This window comes from Bombus bifarius, unplaced genomic scaffold (genome assembly GCF_011952205.1).
Source record: "Bombus bifarius isolate JDL3187 unplaced genomic scaffold, Bbif_JDL3187 scf7180000007966, whole genome shotgun sequence".
Classification (NCBI taxonomy): domain Eukaryota; kingdom Metazoa; phylum Arthropoda; class Insecta; order Hymenoptera; family Apidae; genus Bombus; species Bombus bifarius.
This window is the reverse complement of record NW_022884352.1, coordinates 430,923-456,290: the sequence shown is the minus strand read 5'-3', so window position 1 is coordinate 456,290 and position 25,368 is coordinate 430,923. Positions and strand designations below refer to the sequence as shown.

At 46.6% G+C, this 25,368-nt stretch overlaps 1 protein-coding gene across 4 annotated transcripts in view; it reads left to right on the top strand.

The window, feature by feature from the left end:
- The first annotated feature begins 696 nt into the window (after positions 1-696).
- LOC117204671 overlaps positions 697-25,368 on the top strand; it is a 258,060-nt gene continuing 233,388 nt past the window's right edge. For 2 of the 4 annotated variants that reach the window (XM_033442321.1, XM_033442311.1), the window contains exon 1: positions 697-1,847. The gene's annotated coding sequence lies outside the window, so the exon portion shown is untranslated. The remainder of the gene's footprint in view (positions 1,848-25,368) is intronic. The other 2 variants (XR_004487117.1, XM_033442289.1) reach the window with 1 other exon arrangement.

Below are 25,368 nucleotides of genomic sequence, written 5' to 3'. Positions count from 1 at the left end.
ATATTATATTAAAATTATATATCGCAATAAGGTTGAATAACTGGTTCCTTTTATACGAAGATATATTTATTATCGAAAAATACATGTATCTATCTGTTGTCGGAATTTATTGAAATCCACCCAGTCGTTCGTATGGTGGAAGAAAAGTTCAATTTCACGTTATATTATAGTTGAACTGTTTCGCTTAAAATTCAATACCCTCTTACTTTACGTTTTACATACAGTCTCCGCTCGAGGTCCCTGGTGCAGCCTCTTAATAAGCGAAAAAAGTTACGGCCACGACGCTTCGGTGACCGTAGTCATGCAGAAAACACCAAACGTCCTGTACGATTGCAGCCGTACTACAGCTGGTAATCAAGCTAATAATAAACGAGGCAAAAGAACGAAATCTCTCCTTCTGTTTATAGGAATATCATCGTATCCAAGGACAATGTCCAGGTACGTACGACTCTCCATACGCTATTTACGCTGACCAGAGTAGGGATTGACTCTCGGTAGTGGTACATACTTAAAGGGGATCTCCAGTTGGAGGAGAGAGACAGAGAAGGACGAGTCGACGAGAGGAAGGGAAACAGCGAGGGTTAGAGGGGAGAATATAGAGAGAGAATGAGAAAGAGATATGGGGTCCCGTATACGTTCGTTCCTACAGAGAAGAAGACGACGAGGAGAATGTGGAGGGGGGGGCATCGGCACGGGAACAGCGCGGGCAGTGCACGCGCAGCCGCCGGGACGCGCGCATCCCGTGTGCATTCGCGCTCTTCCAACACCACAGGAGGAGCCCGCGAAATCTCGATTAACGCGGCACTGTGCAACGTGCCTCGCGACCGTGGTGATCAACATACGATATATCGCTATCGTGATTTACGTCTGTCTTCGAGATTGTCGTTTTCTTTTTAAAGAAACGCGCCATCGCGAGATGACGAAACGAACGATTTGCGACGGCGATCGCAGCGACGTGAAGTTGACAGCGGAGTTCGAGACCGGCCCGGTACTCGATGTATTTCTCGAAACTCGAGCGCGATAATCGCAATGGAAATCGTACGGCAACCGTAGTGATCGTCTAATCGCGCGAATTCGTGGAATCTCGTCGGTGACAAGCGGGTCGACATTGTACCATTATGTCGCAGTTGCTTCTCGTTCGTTGTGAAAGGTAAACAAAAGCGAAGAAGCGTCATCGGTATCGCGCATTCTTTCGAAGGTCGTTTCCAGTGTGCGATTCAACACCGATAAATTCGGTCGTATACGAACGAATGGCGCGCGTCTCACCGTGAAAGTACCCCGAGTCGTGATTTCATCGTGAATCGTTCCTTTGCCACGTGCTTTTCGTTACGCGATACATCAAGTTCGAGAGAAAGGGCAGTTACGTTATTTCGGGCGTGGATAATCGTGGCGAGTGAATAATACGCGAGTGTCACGAAGCATTCTCGCCGATGCGTCGTCGGTCCTTGTAAATGAGAACTGACCGCCCCCCCCCTCCCCCCGTGTAGAGAAGGCTGTGATTACTTTTTTCCTCGGGCGTGAAGAATTTCGTAGAATTCACGATCGCGAATTCGAGAATACGCCAGTGGAACCGGTTATATCGTGGGAGCCGCAACAAAGGGCCGGTCCTGATCGAAGGAAGAAATCGGCAGAAAATATTTTTCGACCTTTCGTGTCGACGATCGCTGGTCCTTATCTGGCGGTGATGACGCGGAAGGGGGCGCAACAGGAATTTGACGGTTGTGTATGAAGTGTGACGGCTAAGTGCGATCGAACAGGTGCATCGAAACGAAACCCACGGACAACGATGAAGTATCGGAGAGTGACGTTCGCTTGCAACGAATAGCTGTATCGTTCGCCTGCAACTGGTGAGTCTTCGATTTAAATAATTCAATTATTAACGTTATATTCGTAATTTATATCGCGCGGTATAGTTTCAATAACGAACGTCGTCGTGATCTAACTTGTCGCTCGCTTCTTTATTTCTCGCTCTTGAATATTTTCGAGCTTGAAACGATTATATAGACAGTAAATCTTTATATATACATATATGTCAACGTATTCGCGTGTATATATATATATATATTAGACTAGATAAATTATATTAGAGTAGATTATATAGACAGTAGAGCTTTATATACAGGGTCATTGGTAACTGGTGGTACAAGCGGAAAGGGGGTGATTCTACGCGAAAAAAAGTCGAAAATATAGAATAAAAATTTTTTTTTAATTTTTTTTTAAATCTACAGTAAGATCCGTTATAACGAGACGTGATAAGTGCACGCGTACCGAGCGAAAATTCAAAGTCGATTTTCTCGAAAACAAAGCCTCAAACGAAAAATTTTTATTCTATATTTTCGACTTCTTTTTTTCGCGTAGAATCACCCCCTTTCCGCTTGTACCACCAGACCCTGTATATAAATATATACACGCGAATACGTTGACGCGTGATAATTTTATTCCGGGAATGCTGTACTTGATTTTTGATTATGCACGTATGGGAAAACTAGTAATTTTAAAAAGATATAACGCGAAACGTATCCATTAAATTGTAAGGAGAATCACTGTATAAATTACCAGTTTCTACATTGAAATACAAAGATTTACAATGAGATTTTTGCATACCGTCGTACCTCTCAGATAGAGACGTTTTTAAAAGAACAGTGGCCGTAATTGCCGCTACAAGTTTTGCAATCGCTTAACGTTGCTATATACCAATATTGGAAGGGATAGTTGCGACACTTATCGCCGTCTTTGAAAGTGCAGCCACTTGAGAGAAGTATTGCGGGTTAGCATCCGTTGCTTCGTATATTCACTATCTTTACACATGCCTTTCTTCTTTCACCACCTCTCCTGTTCTCCGTTGCTCATTCTCTTCTCTGCCGCTCGTCGATCGGTCGTTGTTTTTTCTTCTTAAAAGGGACTTGCCGAGTAGCGAGAATTAATGTCGAGTGCACAAGGGATTTCGAATCAGTAGCTATTTCCGCTATTGTCGTGGTGGCGGGTGTGTGTGCGCGCGCGCGCTCCATCTCCGACCCCTCGCCGTTTCCTCCACGCCGTTATATGTATAGGTACGCGTCACGAACGCGATTTTTACGTCGAGATACATCGGGAACAATACCGGTGGGGCGGTGGTTAATATCCAAGGATATAATTATTCGACGATAGAGACTAATAGAGCGAACCAGTACGCACGGTGGGAACGACAAAGGAACAAAAACAGCGGGGGAAATCCGGCGAAGGAAGAGGCATACATCGCGATACGGTGTACGATGAATTGTCGCGCCCCATTGGGACAAGGTATTTTTGTGATCTTCGCGTTTATCGAAGGAAGGAAGGTTCGCAAACACAAAACGCTCACGAGGATGTATAGGTCGTTCCGATGGGAAACAGTGGTACAAGACGGAGCCAGAGACAAATAGCTTGTCTCCCGTTCGCTTCCTTTTCCTTGGGCGACGATCGGCCTCGCCGAGATATAAGTGCATAAGAGATGAGAGGCCAAGAAAAACAGAATTCCCAGTTCGTGCGTTCCCACCTAGACGAGGAACGCTCAAAGGGAACCGCCAGACGTCGTGGAATTAGAGTTGTTGTATTCCTCGTGCGAACCACATCTCCTTGGGTATTTCGAGACGTCTCACCGAGAATCTATGAATCGCGCGAGAATCCGAAATCACAAAGGAAAATTCGTGCGCATCGCGAATCCATAGGAACACGATACATTTGGTAATCAGACGCATGAATGAATAAGCTCAGACGGTCGATGCGTGACCGTTTAACCAAACGGAGGGACGCGGCGCTTGTCTTTCACCCTCGTGTCCGAACTCTATTACGTATAAAACAATATTGGCTCGGTCGCGTCAATGGCGCCAATGTTTATAACTAATTACCGACGGCGGAAGGGAGAGTCGGGGAAACGCGAACGGCTGGAACGGAGACCAGCGACAGTCGTTTGAATAACATTCGCCTGAACTAGGTAGACAGACACAATGCAGACAAGAGCGGGAGCGAGACGGTGAATTAGATGACCAGAGGGGCGGCGAAGGGAAGTTTCATTTTGAACGAGGAGCATTCTCTGTGCTCGTCCGACCTCGATCTAAACGGGCAATATTAGCTATTGACTTTGGCTCATGGGGTTTGTCGATGGTCGGCTAAGTGATGGCGTTGGCTCGGATCGTTTGGTATAGGGAACATTTCGATTCTGTCTCCTCCCCGTGGTTCATCGTTACAAGCAGGCCAAATTCTGCTAATTTCTCCTGTAAATAAAAGCATCGACATGTACGACATCGAACACGAGAAAGCCAACTAATTGTAAGTTGGGCTCTCGCTCCTTCCGTCACAGTTTTCCCTTTCTCCTTCCAATTCGATTTGGTTTAGCGTTACGAGTGTCGCTACAGCTGTCGACCTGTCTAGGGTTCACGTTCCGTATGTTGTTCGTTCATGTTCGTGACCTATCCACGGAGCTTTTCGTTGGGGTTCACGGACGCTCGTAAAACTTGGCGTCGTGGGTAGGTACGCGTGTGCGTTTTCATGTTCTTACTCTTAGCAGTTTGTCTCTTCCGAATGGCGTCTGATATAAATGAAAGTTTCTTTCCGAGCGGACTTTTGTCCCGCAGTTTTGTATTCATCGTAAGCCTGGCTCCCCCTAGGGGATAACTTTATACATCGCGAATAAAAGATTTCGATAAAATCTTGCCTATACCCTTTTGTTTATTTATTTGGTATCGAACGAACCAACGAACGTGGTGGCGTATACGCGCGTAAAATCGATCAAGCTAAAAGCCAATATATTTAACTATAAAGGACAAGGATTCGGTTTAAATTTCCTCGATGAGGGCGTTCCGATTGTAACATAGTGGACCCGTATTCGAGGTGCACCAAGTGCAGCTTCTCAAAGATAGCGAAGTCTTTGAAAATTACTCAACGTCTCGGTGACAAATTCTAGCGTCTGTGGGTCTCATTCGTCGTTTCATTCAATGATAATTACCGAACTTAGCGAGACCTTTTCGACCGGACAATGAATCCTCGAAAGATATTGCTCCTGGATTTCAACAATAGCACGGACTGACAATAAAGGAGTTCGCTTCTATATCTTCAAAAATACGTTTGAGAAGGAACGAAACCGACCGAAATGGGAAGAGTAGGAGAAAATGCGAGTAAAAGTTGACGTTGAAATGCTTCGAGGTCATTGCGCGATACAGTTTACGACGAAAAGGTTAGACAGTTTGGTGTCTCTCGTATTTCCAGACCCGATAATTATTCGTTTTCCTGTGCGCAATTTCGCTTAATTTAACTGCAAACGATGGCTTGTCCTATACGTTTGCCGAGAACTGGGTCCCCTCCTATTGGTTTATCTCCAACGGTAATAACCCTTTATGGGTTTCGCAGACTGGCTTAATATAAACTGCGATTTAATTGCCGAGCTGCTCGATAAATCATGCATCGGCTATAAATTTGCGGAGGGCCTTGGCAGCATGGCGCCGGTCACGTGTATCACTAACAATAAAAGTAATAGAATCTTATCGGCGACCAGAACAATGATATTTCACGAGAAACGTTAAGCATCACCCGGCTCGTTTTCTTTCGTCGTTTATCGTCGCATAAATCCAGATAAAATATCAACGGTAATATCCTAGGACGAAATGGAGCGCGGAAACGCGCGATTTACTTTATCACCGTGACGTTGCCTAAACCTTACGGCGAACCATCGAGTCAATTCGAAATTCTTGATCCGCTTGAATCTCGCAATTATTTTACCTCAGCTACACGCGATTACCGTGTCACGTATAGCTTTCGCGTCGTTAAATTTGTCCGCTGTTAATCATACGCAGCTTCACGAGAGAACAGTTTCAGCGATTCATTTTATATTTACATTTCAACCGTTATCTCGTTAAACGTTTACGCTGTCGGATGTTTTCCCGATTCATCTCGCCGTAGAGGTTTACGCAGGTTACAGTCGAGCATCAAGGTGATGAAAAGTGGTAACTAGAACGAAGTAGAGCGCAATAGATTGGAGGGGTGAGAAAACACGAGGAAAAGGAATACCGTAAATTCTAGAGCCAGTTTGAATATTGGTCGGTGAGCGATCGAGCGTCCTCGAGCTGGATTTCTTTGCTCGAATCTGCGCGAGCTGTTGGGGTCACCGACCTCGAGCTACTTTGCGAATCGTTGATTTACGGTTCGAAATACAACTCAAATTATGTTTGTTGCTAATTAAGAGCGTGAGTTAGCTTGGCGAGTAGCTGCGTGCAGAAATCGATGCCGCAGAAACCGCGATCTTCGACCCCGCGTCAAAGATCGAATGGCCTCGTAATCCTAATGCTCCGAGATACTCTCGTTTTACAAATTGATATTACCATCGTTAACGTTACCGCTGCCGTACGGTTAAGAAGATTTTTCCTTCAAAACAAAAACCAAACTACCTAGAGGAAAGAAAGTAAGTACCGTGAGTTTCGTGTTGGGAAAAGGAAGACGATTTCGGAGGAAAATTGGCAGTTCGTATCGGTAACGGACGATTAGGCAGATGCGATTCTTATTGTTGGACTGCAACACGAGGTAGAATAACACTCGTGCGTGAATAAAAGAGCGAACTCCGACGAATCGACACCATCTGGTGTACCTGAGTGGCTGCTGCATTACCCTTGAAAGCTCACCGCTCTCGAGTGACGCGGCTCTCCTATGCCGCGGGTGCATTCATCGCGTAATTAACGTCTCGTAATTATGGCCGTGGAAGAGAGAGAGTCTGGACGTCTCGTGGTCGTGCGTGCGCAAGCGCCCTTGTTGCTCCTGGATATTATGAGCTTTCATGGGGCTCCACGTGAATAAGGCGCTTGGCGTTTCTGAAGAGGGTGTTACGAGCATTATGGACCTCTCGACGATGGACCGAGTGTTGGTCAACGAGCCGTTCATCGCTCGTTCAAGGTGCAACGCGTCTTAGCCTCTCTTTGACGACCAGCAAGGCCTCTCGTTTTCTCCCACGCGTTCTGTTTCTCTTTCCTTCCGGTGTATGCGCGGCCTGGGGACCTAAATCCGTATCGCTCGTCCTCACCGTGCCATGCCTTTATGTCTCCTCGATTCAGTGACACACGCGTCGTGGCTCGTCGCCCGTGCACGCCTGGCGTGCATACTGAAACCATTCCAACAGGAATTTGTTAAGCCGGCGTTAAGCTAGACTGCTCGAAGGAAACCAATGGCGACGATCCTTCTTGTTCGGGCTTCCACTTAGACGAATGGAACCGTACGACCTCTCTGTTCTGTATGCACCTTAAGAGCCACTTTCCACTCGCCACCCGCCAATGAGCCTTCGAGGTGATTCTTTTTCCTCGGAAGGGTTCCTATACTCGCTATCCGCGCTACTTCTCTCTTGTATCGCTCAGCCACGAAACGCGAGTCGCACGAAAGTCTCGTCCAATGGAAGATTTATCCCATCCAATGAAACTTCCGTTTCGGCACGGCGTAAAATCAAACGTACATTTGTCTTCGCTTTTAATCCAATGGACGAGAGAAAAAGAGGCTCGAATCTCTGAAACTCCTTGCAGCGGTGATCGATGTCGCTTACCGTATAGGGTCGGTATTGTGTTTTCCTTTTTTCTCCTTCGTGGTATCGAATTGGTTGACGTAGCGAGACAATTTGTTACGAGGTTGCGCAAAAACAGGCAACGGCGAACTGGTCGGGAAACAGAGGGGAAGGGATAGGAGAATAATAACGGTCGGACGTACAAAGTCGGGACTAGTAACGCGAATAATGTCGAAAGTTAGTCCGGGCGGACCGACGTCGACGTTATGCACGGCGCTCACCTCTGACCTTGCGGTCGGCGAGTGAACGGAAGTTATGCGTCTGAATCGTTTCGTGGAACAAGCAGGAAATGCAGTCCGGCTCGAGCAAACCGTTACGACCCGTGAGGGAATCATTACCACTTTGGTGCATCGTACATTGAGAGTAGTACGCCCCCCCTGAGGATATGCTCGACTTTCGCCCTCTATATCCTGTCTCGGACGTCTCTTGTCTGCTTGCTTGCTTGCATTCTATCCGAGAGTCGGCAACCCTATTGTTCAAAGGACGACGCGCATAGAACGAGGATAGAGGAAAAAAATTTCAATAACATAGATCTTGCTGGCGAACACGGTCAGGGGTCAGCTCCCTGATTTAAATTTAAATTGCTACTAAATTACCGTGCCGTTTCAATCCCTTTGATCTCGTTTGATTTACCCGAGAAATAACATAATTCAGATTTTTCTCTGCCTGGGGGTGTCCGGTTGAACAACGCCGCCACGACCACTTTGTATGTTCGGGTTGCGCGCCAGAAAGACGCGATTTTACCAAATGAAATTTGATTCGTGAGCGGTGCGCTCGTTCTCTCGTCGCGCGCCACCGACCTCGCGTTGTTCCTTCGGGTTCGCTAATTGCACCGAATGCCAAGCCGACTAACAAAACACGTTTTACCTTTGTTGGACCTCCTAAGGACAGAGGGAAGGCACGAGCCGCAATTCGTTCGTGAAATTGGTCACGTGGCTGGAAATGTTTTGAACGCGTGTACGGAACGAGCGATCCGTTTCTGCGAACGAGGGGCGAGTCGCTTCGATCGATTCAGCGATTTGTTACGTAAGCGAATGTGCCTGGTTTTATGGCACTCGTGTTTGTCACGCTACTGAAATCCTCGTCACGTGTGTACGAAAAAAGAAAGAGCCTGGATGGAAACAGGTCTAGAACCCGAGGGAGGTCTAACCAAAGTTTCTTTGTTACCGCGTTGCGCACATCCTAGGCTTGATATTCTCTTTGGGTTTTGTTGTTCTCGTTTTGTCCAGGATAAACGGAGAACGATAGAATGGACAGGCATTGGACCGAGCCTCTTATTATTTATTATCATTCTTCGTTGACGAGACGAATTTAATAGTCGATCGCGAGCAATATTTGATGTTTTTCAATGTCGTTGCGATCACGTCGGATAATCGCGGGAAAAAGGGGGACACGGTCTCTGATAGCGCCAATATCAATTGGCGCGAAATATCGCCGATTCTCGTGCAATTTCAACCTGTACGAATCGGCTGTTTTCGAGGAGTCAGAAACAGCTTGTTTCGATATTACTCGACACCGAGATCGAAGAGGCAAACGAGAAGCACGAAAAGAATCCCGATCGTTTCGCTGTGTCGAGGACAAACGAGAAATTATTGCCGGTCCGTGGCGGGTAGCAGGCTGCAAACGGTCAGATAGATATTACGATTGCAATTGCATTTCGATTCGTTGGCATTTAGTCGTTGTTAGTTGGACAACGACGGGCCGCTTTCATCTAACGAGTAATAACCGGCAGAAGTGTTTCTGATTCGCGAACGGCAGCCATCCTCGCGGAATCTTCTTGAGGAGTAATAAATGTGCACCTCGGTAACAGATACGAATATCGAGGGTCCGTTAAGCTCGGTACACGCTATTGCTTCCGGACGATCGCGGGATTTTATGGGGAATTAAAAGTTTTGCATCCTGTCTGTAGCCTCAACCGATCGATGATGAATAAAACATCGTTCTGCGTGGGTGAGTCTCATTATTTACGCAGTTACGTGCTCACCTGTGCAATCTAAAATCAATGTAGCCGCGGCACGTAAATATCGACGACACCGATGCGAGACACAACTTTACACGAGTTTCGCCGTTGCACCCGTGACATCGACGAAAAATCAATACTTTCCGCCAACCTGAAATATTCTATCTGCTGTTTCGGACGAATTTTCGATTTCCATCCTGTCGACGAGACTGATCACGGTTCCCAAAAAAGAAAAAAAAAGGGGGGGGGGCAGAAATTGACGAATATCCAGTCGTTATCATTGCGTAGATTTGTGCACGGGGACACCTGACTTTGCAAATATTTTCATTTTAAACACTGTCAAGGTCAACAAAGTTCTTTTACCTCGAGGATCATTGGCTGCACTCCCGGAGACGTATATAGAATTCCGAAGTATGTGGGCGAGAGGGCAACCAGTATTCCTCGTTCGAATTTCACTCGCACGCGTTACGCCGCCACGTGGCCCCACGTGGTTCCTGGGGGACCGGGAATCCCGTATTTCATTCGATCACTGACCAACTTCTAAAATCGTGCTGAGAATCATTTTACGGAACTGAGAGAACGATGCTGACACGCGTGATCTGCCTCACGTTTAACTCTGACTCTTTGCTTGTGTGAATTCCGTGCGACTTTGGATTAGAAGGACGACCGATGATTCGTTCCGCTCGTTAAAGCTTGGCTTAATACGATCAAACGGTCTGTCCCAAGTTCAGAACGAAATCGTTTGCAGGAACAGAATGGTGGTCGCACAGTCGAGATCAAAAGGAAGATATCCTTTCTCCATGGCGTATACGCGAAGTATATTCATTTTCACCTTTTGCATAGTTATCTGCGACGTAATTTTTCAAACTTTTTGCACCGTATATTTGTTACGATCTGTCCATGTTTGGTGGAAACTAACGAATTTGTTTCGTCTTGTGGGAAGTTGCGGAAAAAGCAGAGTTGATTAGTTACGTAAATGGCGAATAAAGCGTAACGCTCGTTAATAACAGGTTTCGTTACAATATTTCCCAATGAGACATATCGAATTGGGCTGTAATTGGTGGTTTAGATACGAAAATGAGGGTTTGGTTACTACATCGAGAGAGAGAGAGAGAGACAGAGAGAAAGAAGTAATTATACACTAAACCGATGAACGCCTGTTGCAGTAATGATGCTTTTATACCGGCCTTTCTCCTCTATCGGAAACCGAATCGTATATTTGCACGCTGTCGTTCGATGTTTCCGTTAATAATAGAATAGAAACGACGCCAATTTAAGCTCCACCCTAATGCATCCGTGCAGGCAAGGCGATACTCGTTTGCGTACGGCTAACGATCATCCCATGCAGGGTAAACTATTGCTTGGGTCAATATTGAATGTCTTCCGAAATTCTCCTGAGTAGATTTAACGTGTTACGGAATATACAAAGCGTCGTCTAGGAGCGATGCGTTCAATCGAATATTTTTTTGAAATTTGTCGAACGATGAAAAGTCGAAAATCCACGAGAACCTAATTAAAGAAACTATTCTCCGGGGTAAAAATTATCGGTGAATAGTTCAATAATAACTATAATCTATCCTTTATGGATACGTCTACTGCATATTTATAACTATATCGAGCTGGAACTTGTTCTACCCAGCTTAGTAGTTATTCACGTAGACAATACTTAGTTATACGACGTCGTGATGCGAGAGCTTGGCAAACTTTAGAGATTTAACCCGTGATCTTGGAATAAATTTGTCCACAGGGAGAATAGTGGGTAAATCAGAGTAGTCGAGACAAAAGGAAAAAAAAAATGGAAGAAAAATAGGAAACGAGGCGGGGAAGAAAAGAGGATGAGATTCGGGAAATCGCTTCAGACTTTGCTACGTTGTATAGCGTAACGAATGAATAAGACAGTCGTGCTATTCAGGAATTGAATCGAATGGTTGCTGGCGGGCGTGCGCGGTTTTTATCATCGGTAGTCATCCTCCGACACCATTATTATCATCCTACGGACCCGTCAAGCTATTTATACGCTGCTGATCATCGGATTCGTTCCTCTCGCTTTCTCTGTTTCACCGTTGGCTTATCCCGGCTTGTTATGCCCGAGTTAACACGGCAACTCTTTCGACGCATCGAGCTCCGTTCTCCGGATTTTCGTAACTTTCCCTCTGTAATTTATTCCGCGCTCAGGGAGGCGCGGTACACTCGCGAGACTCGATTCAGATACTGATTCCGGGAATCTCGTTTTTATTATTTGGCGGTACTGCCGAGCAGATATTTTCCTTTCCTCTCCCATAGCTGTTCTCTTTTTCATCGTACTTCTTTCCATTTTCTCTCGAGCGGTTTACCAAACGCGAAGGAAAAATAGCGTGCATATGTATGGAACACAGGAGGGGGCGGTTCGAATGCGTACGTTGCCGTTTACGTAGTCTTTGCATTGCTGCTTTTATTATATACTCATCTCCATTCTGATCTTAAAGCCCTCAAATATCGATCGCAATCCGATGGAAACGATACGTACCTATAACGACGCGTCTAGGTCCTCAAACGTACAAATAGGATTGCATCCGTAGTTTGGCATGCCGTCCCATTCCGGTGGGATGGCGATTAGGCTGAGAGTCTTTCTTGATTCTCCCGTTACTCTTGATCCAGCTGCTTTACAGTCGTCGGTATTATTAAGTGTCCTCAGCTTTGCCACGCAAAGAGCTTTTTGCGGATATCGTGAATGAAACGTCGATCAGAGGGAAATTTGTCCGTCGAGTGAGAAGATTTTAAGCCGTGTCTTACCCATCGTTGCCTGCTCCGTTCTATACCGTTTCAAGCACGGTCAATGAGATACAGATTCTGTATCGCAGGATGCTCGCTCGATATTAATTTTTCTTCCGTTACCTTAGATCGCCTTTCCACGTAAATCGATCGCTTGGTATCTTCGATCTAAGTGATTCGATAGCACGCGGTACCTGGATAAAAGTGTATCAGAAGCGCGTTGTGTTACCGGCAATATCGTAATGACGCCGTAGAATTTGTATGCGCGTTGCGTTCGCACAACCGATATCATTGCGGATCGAAGGAATATTCATTGAGGGAATCTACTATTGAGTTCTTCTCGACACGACGTCGAAAGCCACTCTGGATACCCCGGTAGTCAATATACACCGCTACATATCCGTTTTCCCTGGGAAAACCAACCTAGTCGAAAGGACTTGCCTTATTGAAAGCGGAGAAGGTCGTAGCTGGGGGCTGAAACTCGCTAAGAGAGGGTTTATTGAAGCCACGTACACTACCGTATTTATGATTCGAGTATCGTCTCTCGATAACCTGCAACTACCAACGATCCAACTATCCAAGCGCATACGTCTATACGTATACGTGGTGTTGATTTATTTAATAAATAGCGCGACGCTGGCATTCATATTAGATGCAACGCTGCGAGACCCGTAGGGTGGTAAACGTGCACGGAAGGGAAGCAATGCTACGAGTGGGCGGGCGGAAGGGAGGAGGAGATGAGAGAGAGAGAGAGAGAGAGAGAGAGGGCAGAGGAATAAAATTGATTGGAATACTCGCGTTGCTGCTTGAATCGCTCCGAGAGAAAAGTCTCTATTTTCACGATACACTGTTTCATTATATCAACGAATATATTTGATCTTGTTTCACGAAAATATACGAGAGCTATTAATTCGTCGAGTATACGAGATTTATCGATTGATAAATCACTGAATCTTTCAACTTGGCTATCGCTAACTTCGTTCAGAAACGTTCTGAGAGCCTCTGACTCGTCAGGCAATAAAGATCAACCTCTCAATCTAAACATCCTGTCTTCGTTCCATCGTGTTTCCATTCGCGCGACGTCGGGTATACATCACTGGCAATCTCTAGAGCAAAACTCGCCTTTCATTTCCTCGAACTTTTCGAAACCTCGTTGATCTCGAACGCATCGATAATATAATATGCGTATCGTTTCACGCGTGGGACAACAGAGTAGTACCGTGGTTATGGTTACGCGTTCCGTCAACAGCAAGGACATTATTCGGCGCCACAGGCAATACGCATCTTATATTAATTACTACATCGTACCGGCAATAATTAAATTACGCTTAATTGGCCTCAACGTAATACAACCCGTTGGTCATCGGGCAGCTACGTTCTGCATTCGATTACTTTTAGTTGATTAAATTGTACGATCCAATGAAATTGGTTTATTCGATAAAAGCTAACGCGTGGTTAACAGTGGGCGTGTATCGGGCACCGTTTATGTTCTCAAACATTTTCATCGTGAGATACAACGGCTGTATTTCCGTTACATTTTGCCATATCTAATTTTTTCTTTATAAAACAATAAACGCTGTTCGCGTAGACGATAGAGAATCGCGTATCGGTCGTTTTATCTCTTCCCATCTTTTTAAACGAGTCGACACGTATGTTTATGATCGTTTTGCTGCAAATAAAACGGAGTACTACATCTCGCTACGAGTCCACCTCGTTAGCGGAAGGGAAGCGAGAAAGCGTGCAATAAAACAACCTCTCCACTCGTCTGCAGACGACACCTTACCACTTCATCCCCATTCTGGCACACTGGCCCTTATCTTTTAAAGCTTCGGTTTAAACACGGAAATCGATGCGCCCGTAACAAAGAGCGGCCATCTCCCTACGTTCTGGAAAATACCAAGGGAGTTTCCTAAATTCTTTTCTGTATACACGGTCTCTTGTAATCTACAAAGAAACACGGGCTACCTGGACTAGGCACGAATGTGTAAGACCAACTTTCACGTGAATTATAGCAACCCGTTCGTTTGGACACGTGTGTGCGTGGCAATGTTTCACCTTAATTGCTAGGACGGCGATGAAAACGTTTCAATACCGTTTTATTGGCATCCGTTTGCGCGTGTGGTTGCACCGATCAAATATTTACCTTGTCTGCGAAGTTTTTCTTGAAATCCGGAAATACTCTTAAATTAACGAAGCGCATCGGAACTTTTCCGGTCGGAAATATCGCCCGAAAGGTACCACGGAGTATGGTTAAAGTAATCGTGGAAAATCTCTCTGTTGTATGTGGCCGGAAATATAAAAATCTCTCTGCGAGGAACTTTTTTTCCCAGCGGGCCGAGCGCGCTCCAATGTTTTTCTTTTTTTTTTGGCGTTCGAGTAGCTATTAACTAATACTCTGCGAACTTGAATGTCAAACAAGCTGCGGGCAAAAATTTCAGGTTATTCGCAACGCGGAGGTTTGTGAAACTCGGTGATTCTAACTTGATGATGCCTCCTTGTTTGAATTTTCAACTTTGCAATTGGAGATCGCGTAAATTAGACGTCCGCGTAAACACGATAGGCTACCGAAGTTTCTCTCCCCTTTGCTACCCTCTGTTATTTTTATTCGTATTTCGAACCGTGCTTTTCCTACTAATCGGAATTACTCCACTTTCGTCTGTTTCGCAAATCATGACTTTTGCACGTCCGCGTGGAAACGCGACGTCTATTACACCATGGACACCGTAAGCAAAAGGACTAATACCTTACATACGTTGCTTGCTGTTCGCCATCGGTTTCGGTAAAATGAACATGGTGCGGGTCAAAAAGAGAGAGGAGACTTCCCGATAAGATACGAACAATAAATGACTCGCATTGCAACGATATGTGTCCCCTGAATGGGTTCGCACACGTTTCTACCTGGGGTGACAATGTCGCGAACGCCGGAGGGGCGAATTCGGTAGAAGGAAAGTAGAAGAGGGTCGTTGTTGGCGTTACACGTCGTTGGAAATTTACGTGGATCGATACGCAGCCGTTAATCGGCCAATAAAAATAATTCGCACGTGTGGCCATTACTTTTCGAAGGGACCCTGGCCTCGATCGACGCCTTATATTTCGTGTACTTTATTACACGATATTATTCTCGGTCCGCTAGTGGTGCTGCCGTGGCCCGTGGGCGAGAGCCTTTTACGAGTTAACCATTTCGCGGTCGACTAAAACAGCATTGCAAGGTAGAAGACGAGAGAATAGAAGAAGCAGGGGAAAAATGAGAAGACGGAGAAGAAGACGATGACGATGAGGAGCCAGGAGAAACAAGGGAGGCCTGGGATAAACGCGGGCCAGGTTTCAGAAGGACGAGCCACGAGAAGAAAACAAAGAGCCGAAGACGAGGGAAAATACGCGAGAACGAGCACGACCGCGCGCTCGCTGAACAAAAAGTATGCGAAGCATGCTCGCGTACCGGCGCCTCGCTTCACCTCTCCCCCCCTGTTACCGCCGGAGAAGATGAAAAATCTGTTGAACTGACGTTCATTGGGAAATTGCAAGCAGCCGCCTTTGGGACAGAATGATTAATGTGTGCTAGACGCTCCGCCTATGTATGCATCGAGTACCTATGTATACATACCTCTTCGGAACTTTCGGCCAAGCCTTTCCAATTCCGATTACCAGTCAAACTTTTCCTTCGAAAATCTTGCAAGTCGCGAGAGTACTCGTCGAATCTTAGCGCTCGAAACTTTTTCTTTGCTACCCGTATTTCGTTTCAGTCGGAATATCAGTTTATATTTTCGCGTTATCGTGTCGTATCGTCGGTTTCGCGCATCGCGTCTCGTCTGGTCTGTTGGCGTCTCGTCTTCTCGACGTCGCGTCGCGTCTACTGCGCGGCAGGTTGCATCACGTTTCTCCATCAGAGGATAGAGAAGTAGCCGTAACGTATTTTTAATTACGCTCACCATTCAGGCGTGCTAGGTGATGCGACGAGGTTGGATGAGCGCCGCTGTTAAATGGCACGATTATCTGTCTCGTGCTTTATTTGCTGCTCGTTGCTCGCGTTCTACTTCGCCCTCCGTCTCTGTCCTTTTTCTTTTTTTTCTGTTATACTCTTGCCTCGACTGGAGCATTGACTCGAGAGGGTTTTTGCACGGTGAAGAGGTCGGCAACTCGCGCACCGTAGTATGGGGGAGGTCCTTAAAAACAGATCCATTAAAGTTTTTCCGGCGCTTTCCGAGGTGGTAGTGGTTACTCGGTGAGTACCGGGTAAGATTGCGCGTTTCTCCTATTCACGTTCACGTGTATAACGTCGTAGGCAACGGACCCCACGATGTAGTAACCGTTCGCCACCGGATACAGGAGAAAACTCTCGCCGAGCTCTTTCCATTTTCCTACTAAAACAGTTCCTGCCATCTCTTTCTCTATCTTTTCCTATCGTCGTTAATTTTTACTTCAGAATCGCCTTTCACTTCGTTCCTCGCGATTCCTTCTCCGCTTTCGTTCTTCTCTTCATCGAGTAGACAATTCTCTTGCATTACAATAAACACTTTTGTTCGTTCGGCCGACGCGTACTTTTGTCTCGCTGATCAACGTTAACGAACGTCTCCGGCTAATTCGTCGTTGTCGCGAGAATCCGACGTATTCTCGAATAGTTCCTCGAACCGGAAAAAAAAGACGAACGGCGTCTCGCGGCGTCTTTCTTTCGCGTTCCTTTCAACTACTTGGCATCATCAATATTGGAAAGTGATGTACGCGAACCAGCGTGTTTTGTGAGTTTGGCACTGGAAGAGCCACTCGAGCACGCGAAGTCAATGTGAAAAGTTTACCGCGACCACGCCTTGTAAATTCACGATATACGGTAAATCAAACCCGCTCGCTTTCATGCTTCTTTCGTAGCCCGGGCTTTTTCCTTTACCAACATACAGGCGATGCATCAGACTGCCTTCTAATTTAACATTCCGTGCTTCCCACCTTGGGAAATCCGATTTGGCTGTGACGCTAGATGAACCGGAGCCGTTGCGCCGAGAGAACGAGGATCATCCCGACTGGTCGGAGCGTCAGAAAGTAAAAGGAGCGAAACGAACATGGTAACAATGTACATGGATGAACGCATAATGTCAAGAGGAAAGAGAAGACAATCTTTTTCCGGGCACAATCGCGTCTTCCGTCCGATATTTGCTCTTTAATAACACCGTCAGATAGAATTTCCAATTCTAGGAGGTCGCGATTCCGAAAAGATCGCGTAGCCCTCGCCAAGTCCGGAAAGGTTAAATGGATTCATCTCGGAGGATCGGCTTAAAGTTCCGTGAAGAAGCGCGCGAGGGTGTCTCGAGATAAACGCGGCGGGTCTCGAATCTTTTTGCCGGTGGGCTCGCTCTTTGCTGAAGTTATTGGAAATTATTGAAAAGATGAAGAGGAGAGGAACGCGATTGAGGTCTTAAAAAGCGGCGGTCTTTAAGTTGAAACGAGAACCGCTATAAACCGATATTAACGAAGATTTCGCGGGTAGAATGGGAACACCTTTTGCCGGTGTTCTCGTGGAACCTTTGCTCGTTGAATAATGCTCGTAAAGCTCCCTATCGTTTGCGCAATGTTCCCCTTCTGTCACAACGGCGGGTGATAGAAAGATTTTCGCGACTGGAATCCGATCTCCGCGCGAGTCGGAATCGTGGCTCGTGGAACGATTTGCGTGCCGCCGCTTTAAATGCGACCGCTTTCCGCCGTCTAGAGGACCCAGAGGTATAACGAGTCTTTTTCGTTCGTAATGAGAAGACGGTTCGCCGATTCCTCTGAGAAGAAAGGAACATGCACCGAAGAAGGGGGTAGTTCTCTGTCCAACGAAACGTTCTTCTCGGCTTTTTTCGCTGAACGTCTCGAACGGTGGCAACTGGCTGGATGCATCTTGGCTCTGTGCCGTTCCTCGCTCGTCTTCTTTCATCGGGAAATTATTGTTTCGAGAGGATGTCGAATTTTTGTTGGCCGCCAACGTTGACGTAGGTCGTCTAGACGTGCCGTAGACTGCGCGCATTACGGAAGAAAACTGGGGTAAGAAAAGGAGGGTGAATTTCGCCGGTATTGCGCCTGGGGATCTCGCATTCTTGCCCGTAAATTGCGCTTCTACGCCTGAGTGCCAGTAAAAGTGGGTTGGTTGGGGTCTTCCGTGAATTGGGTTGCGGCTCTGTTCAAGGAGAAAGAACAGATTGTTTAAGCGATTTCGCCGGCAATTTGTCGTTTGACTTTAATTGGTGCTACGATCGATTTAAACCGATTACGCTCGTGTAAATTGACGGACGTTTTGACGTCTAGTTTACGAATCTCGCTCGACGAAGGTTTAGGCCTGGGAAGAACCAGTCACACCGATAGAAATTCGAGCCTCTGGAAGATAGGAAGGCGGAAGGACGAAGAGAAACGTCCATCGACGTAGACGACGGTAGAAACTGGACTCGAATCCTTTCGTGGTGACCATTAACGATGACGCGATGGAAGCCTCGGGGACAGGCCAAAGTCTTAGACGAGTAGGGTTTAAAACTAAAAGCATTCCTTGCGATTATTGACAAGGGTAACCGCCCACCGCTATACGTTTCACAGCACCTATAGCCCTTCTGCCCTCTCTCTAGGCCCATCCACTTAAAAGCATTCTCGTGAATTATTCACGCGACACTAAGATCTTGATGCGCAGAGAATTTCATTATTTTCTTCTCGCGTTTCATAACCTCTCGCGAAACGTAAACGATATAAACGAGACGCGTCGGGAAATCTTGTTGTCACCCGTTTCCACGTTAATTTAGTCCTTTTGAAATACGATCTTCTTTATTTTCTCTTCGTAGCAGCGATGATAAGGGAAATCGCGTTATGACGGAAGGATCGGGTAAATTGATATTACGCGTGCGGCGCGTGCTTCTATGTTTCCGCTTGAAAGTTGCACGCGTTTTCCATGGGCACATCTTATGGCGAAATCGGTCTGAGACAGTACATGGAAACGGCTCGCACGACTTACGAATGGAAATAAATCCTTCAGGGCGGACGGTTCTCTCGCGCGACGCCGGTTTCACGTACAGGAAATCCCGAATAAATCCAAACAAACGCGTGTACAGCAGGAGCGAGGATCAGACCTCGCCACCTACGATTTCGAAAGGGACGAGGTTTTATTTATAGGTGCTTTGACCGCGGCACATGGCGTGGCACGCGCGGAATCACGCGTGTTTCCGTATAACCGAGGTGCACGCATCGGAGTAAATTATTTGGATAAGTCAACGATGCCTTCGGTACGCCGCATCACTGTTCCTCGAATCGCCGAACCAACTACCGTGTCTTTGACGAAAAAATGTTTAACATTCTGCAAGCTGCTGTGATCGATGACCAAGTTATTGGGTTACGATATTTTTCTACCTTCGTTCGACAATGAGGAAGCGAAGGAAAGTTATATGTCTACTTTCATTTTTTCTTTTTTTTTTTTCTTTTTTCTCGAGAATAATAGACGACAGAGTGGTCGTCGCATGACTTATTGGTCGTAACGTACTCGAAAGTTCTCGAAACGTTTCTACGGCCTCCTAAAAGAGAAATCGAACCTTCCGATGTTCACGATGTTTAAACTACGTGGGACAGATTTGCTTTTTTTTTGTCTCTACACCGCTCTCAGTGCTTTCGATAGGACATTCGTTTAATGGCCGGCTAAATATTGACTCCCGGTTATTCGGTTTACCTGTGACCTGGTCATCAGAGTGTTTCGTTGCCTGTGAACCTGTCTGTCTAGCAGGAACAAGTGGGGGAAGAGTAGGTAGAAAATGGTACGTAAGAAGATACACACCCGTAGCCATGGGACTCTTAACGACGTAGCCTGCATAGATAATCGTAGAACGACTCGCCTCGATCGCGAATGTTTACCCATTGTACCAGTCTGTATGGCTCGGTTCTTACAGTCGCTTCTCTCAATTCTTTGAAAATTTGATCGTTCCGATTCTTTCGAAACTTTTCGAACGCGTGGTCGACGTAATTATGTCATCGCGTAACCATTCTGCAGCGAATGCAAAATAGAAAAATTCAAAATAACAAGGATAGAACGAGCACGCACTGTCTCGCGGGGGGACGTTCTCGACTACTTGGTCATTGGAGAGCGACGGATAAGCGATCGGCGTCGAAGCGATATCGTAACGAGCACCGCGACGCCTGCACGCTTCTCTATCGAGATTTCCCCTCGTGTCAGCTGGCCGTTCGGTTAGCCAAATAAAACCAACACGTTTTTAATGGATCGCGGACAAACCCTTGACTCTTGCGCTCTGTTGTGTGCGGTACTTGGGCGCGTTCGCGCGTAGTTGTGTGCACCGGCTATTCGAGCGGTCGCAGAGGCGTCTAGGGATTGGAAACGAAAATATATCGAGACCGTGGTACCGAGTCGGAGGTGGTTTGCCAGTGAGGTGGCTACAAACGGGTTCCGATGGTAGACGCCTATATTCGTTTTGACGTTCCTCGTGCCGTTTCTTCTCGGGTGTAAATGTAATTTGTAGGTCTCGACCGTTCTCGAATTTCTAGCCGCAACCAGTTGAGGAAGAATCCATCGGCAGGTTAGATAGGTCAATTAGCGGAGCAGACGTGCACGGAGCTGGAATTGGATCGTTCTATCGATTTTCGCCTACAAGCGAAACGTTGCACATAGTAGGCATGTAAGTGGTCGTATGGGTTCGATCAAATAAATCTATCGCTAGGTTTCGCAATCGATAAATCGATACGCTGGTTTTCAGCAGTGAGAAACAAAGCGAGAAGCCGAACGAAGAAAAAGAATTAATTGAAATCAAATAGCCGGACGTCGGAATCGAAACCGTGAGCACGGATTGCAGCGGGCAATGTGCGTTCAATTTCTGGCCGGGTAGTTTATTTCGTGCAGCGAGAAGTTGGCCGTGTGTAGAGGAAAAATCGAGTCCGACAAAAATTCGCCGGGGTCTCTCTGTACGGCGCTCACGGTGCTCGGTCGTCTATCGTGTAGCGTCGTGTTTCATATCCTAGATTTCTAGCAACAAGTGACGCGTTCTTCCGATACTTTCTTTTCCGGCATCTCTTGGGCTCGCTTAGGTGTCCCTCGTAGTTCCGACCAACAGCGCCGCGTGGCATTTAGCATTTTTGCTCGGCGTTTTTCCTTTGTGTCTCCGCGCTCCACTGCCGCTCGTCGTTTTGCTCGCGTTCGTGTTTCGCTTTACAACGAGCCGAGTCGGTCGCTCTCCACGTTGAACGATCAAACCCTTTCCGGTGGCGCTGTTCAGGATTCAAAGGGCTTGCTAGCGATTCCAAGACTTAATCGATAACTCTTCTTCGCTCGTTCTCTCCTTTCCTCGTACATTTCTCCTTCCTTCCATCCCTTTTCATTTCATCGTTAATTCGTGGTCGCCTTCGTCAGACGATAATACGCGCGTTTCGACGAGTTCGTCTGCACACTTTGTTCGACGTTGGCGGGAGAGGAACGCCGTGTACCGCGTGGATCGGAAGAGGAAGAGGGGTCCTCATCGACGGATCGACAAGGGATGGAAAGAGCCGAAGAGGATTTAAACCAGTGCGACGTTGCGTGCAAAGCGAGAAGGAGAGGAGTTAATGGATCCTGTGGGATGCTAATGGGCTACAGCCGTGCGCTCGCGCTCTGTTTACAGCCAAAGCCAATTACAGCTAATTCGACGGCTATTTATTAGTCGATTAGTCGGATGTATATCGGGAGACCACCATTCAAAAACGTCTTTGGGACGACGATAATCAGGGAAACTTCACCGATTATGCAGCGTGCTCGTGCCTCACGTTCTTTCTCATTTCGTCTTTCCCAAACGAGCATTTAATTTCGACGACAAATTCAGCGACGATTGTGAGCCGTGGTGGCTTAAGTATTGTTTTTAAGGTTCTAAGAAACGAGGATCTAATTATACGAAGTAGCCGAAACACCTTTCGGATAGAGAGAGAAAGAGAGAAAGAGAGAGGGAGAGAAAGAAAAGCCACTCGCCTCACAAGTTGGCTATGTAATAAACGTTCTTGGAGAACGGTTCTTAAAGTACTTTGAAACGTTTCTGGAAATAATTGAATTTAGCCAGATCCAAGTCGTTTTGACCCGTTCACGGGCCGTTATAAATGCCCGCTAATAGGTTTCAAGATTTTCTTCGAGTGGCCGAGGAAAGAAATCGAGGTGGAACTTTAATGGCTATTTTCGTTTTTCTTTTCGTTTTTTCTTCTTGCGTTTCCTTTTTCTTGTTTTCCTTTTCTTTTGTTAACGAACGCAGGCGGCTGCAACCTTGTCCGCGGCAAGCACGAGCAAAACAATGCAATTAGTCGAACGATTATTGCTTTTGTACCCTCGAATCGACTGCGCGTGGCTTTGAAATCGAAGCATCGGAACAGTCGGTTGTCGTTTTTTCGGTTCCTTTAAGCACTTTGTTGCATTTTCATGAATTTCATTCGGCAAACGTTTGAAGTCTCTCCCTTCCATTCGCTGTTTAATCGATCTCGGTTCTTTCTGCTTTTCTATTTTGTTCGTCCTCCCTTGCTTCGTTTCCCTCCACGTTCTCGATTAACATTTAAAAGCCACAGGAAAACGTCGATTGCTCAACGAACTGAGAACCCCTGGTCTTGACCTCGAGGCTCCATTAGACAAGGTGATTGCATTCCTGTGCTAGTGGCTTCGAATAAAGGAATCGCCGTTTCTGGTGGTCTCCTTATTCTTGATCTTCTTCCCTCGATAGTCATGGAAGTGGACGAGAAAAAGATGGAAAGGGTAGAGGCACGAGAAAGGACAAAAAAGAGGAGAGAAAATAAGAGAACGGAGGATAAAGCGTTCGAAACTTCTCGATCCCCCAATACGACTCAATACCGCTAGCGGCAAATCGGTAGCCAGGGCATTTATCGCCTCTCGTTCAACGTTAATTCGGAAAATCCTTGATGTTCCGGAGCGGACAAATAAATTGGAAACATCGATTATCCGTAGATTTACCTCGAGAAGACGCTGTTACCTCCGAAAGAAAAATTATCGAACGTTAAACCGCTGCTCTCTTTGTTCGAGATTTCTTTGGTCATTTCGTTCGTAGATGTGATCCTACTCGCCCGTCAGGAACATTCGTTAATCAGGCTGTTTTTTAAAATGTTGCTGAAAGCGCGTCTTACCTGAGACAGGAGAGAGACCCAAGGGAGAAACGAAGGTTCGAAGCTTAGCCAACGAGAGGAATGGAATCTGCAACGGGACGACCAACTACGAGGGGGATGATTCGTCGGCCTGGAAAAAATCGGCCTTTATTGTTTTCGTTAGGTTTCCCTTCTCGCGACCCCTGCCGTGTCTCTCGTTCCATTTGGGATCCTGGTCCTTTTCCGTTTTTGGAGCTCTCTCGGTTGGCAAAAGGAAGAGAAAAGCGAAGAAGTGGACGAACGAGGGAATGCGGGAAGAGGTAACAGGAAAAGCTAAGAGTGGTGGTAATGGGTGTTGAATAATAAAGAGAGCCATTCCCGGCGAATCGCTTGGTCTTTCTTATTTCCAGCCAAGCCAGTCGATCCTAAGAGGAAATTAAAAAATTTCTACGTCCCGCCACGACGTCCCGTGGATTCTGCCCTTCTTCTTCGTTTCGTGATTTAATCGAGAGACAATGGTGTACGTTCCCCAGTTTATTTCATCTCGACATCGCTGCGGTTGCTAGGTCATCGTCGGAGTCGTTTGCAAGAGCCCCGCACGAGCAAACCTACGAGAGAAAAATTGTCGTAGCGCTAAAATCGTTCTTTCCGTAGCAGATTTTCTAGAATAGTTATCTGGTTACACGAGGGGAACAGAGACGTATTGTTGCAAAACCACGAGCGAATCCACTTCGATTTAAAGTTGAATGTAATGGCTGGAAAGTCATATAGTTGCTCTCATGAAAATTAATCCTACACAGACGACAGTAGATCGTAAATGTAAATAAGTTTGCACGAGTCGATCGACTATATATTTTCTTAATCGTGAATGGATGACTGGTTAGAAGCCAGGACTGGTCGCCCTTATGTTATAGATCTTGTAATGCAACGTGTCACGAGTGCACAGAGGAGAGGCACGACACCCCTTGGAGCGAACATAAAGGGACCGAAACTATCCCCCCGTGGAGGTGTTTGCATAGGCCAGCTGTTGACGGCTAGCCCGAGGCCGCAAAAGCTTTAAGCATCCAACCCAATCAGTCTTGGTCGTTTGTCGATGAAAATTGCGAAAAACATTCGCGACTTCCTTTGAACCTTTTCTCCCTGCGCGTTTTCATCGGAGAAACGTAATGTGGTTGGACGTTCCTTTAAAAAAAATTCTAGGACCGCGTTAAACGCCGTAACGTTGAATAGATGGCGCGGCAAGGAAATCGAAATTTCCTTCCTGCTCGTACATATACGCTCGTTTCTCAGCGGTTGGAATTTCTCATCGAGCAAGACCGCGCGTATAAACGTACGTGGCGAAACAACGAGGAAAATAATGGAGCGTGTAGGATAAACTCGCGCGATCGGAGACGTGACGAGCAGATCGCTTCCTCTCTAATTAGGCACGTGCGTAGGTATGCGGAGATCGGTTCGGCAGGCGTGCGCACGATTAACAATAGCTAATCCATGTATTCACGGCGCTGTATGGCTGTCGGAGAGTGGATTCTCCGGGTGGTTGGTGTGCGTGCGCGCATCGGTGCCCTACGCGGAGAGAAAGCCCATAGAGAGGCAAACGTGGATATACAGGTACTTGTGTGTACCCTATGGGTTCCGCGGATAAAGGAACCTAGCAGCCATATGGCGCCACGTTCAGGTCCTTACTCTCCCTTTCGTGTGCACCTACCAGTGACTCTCTTTCCCTCTCCCACTCCTCTTTCTCTCTCGCCTTGATACATTCAACTCGATTCTCTAATGGCTTTGTGCACGCTGATTATACCCGCTACTTCCTAGCTAGTGTGTTCACGTGGGTGGACATGCGCGTGATGTAATCGAGAGTCGGTATAGTAGTCGGCACCCTAAGCGGTTCCGAGGATCTGGAGCACCACTCCTCGTAGAGACCAGCGTGGATCAGCGTTTCTCAAACTATCTGCGAGACACGTTACGCGATCGACGTCAAATGACTCACAAAGGGAAAATCGCCGTGTGCATCGTGTTTGGTAGATTGGATTATCGGGAACGACGATTACTTAGC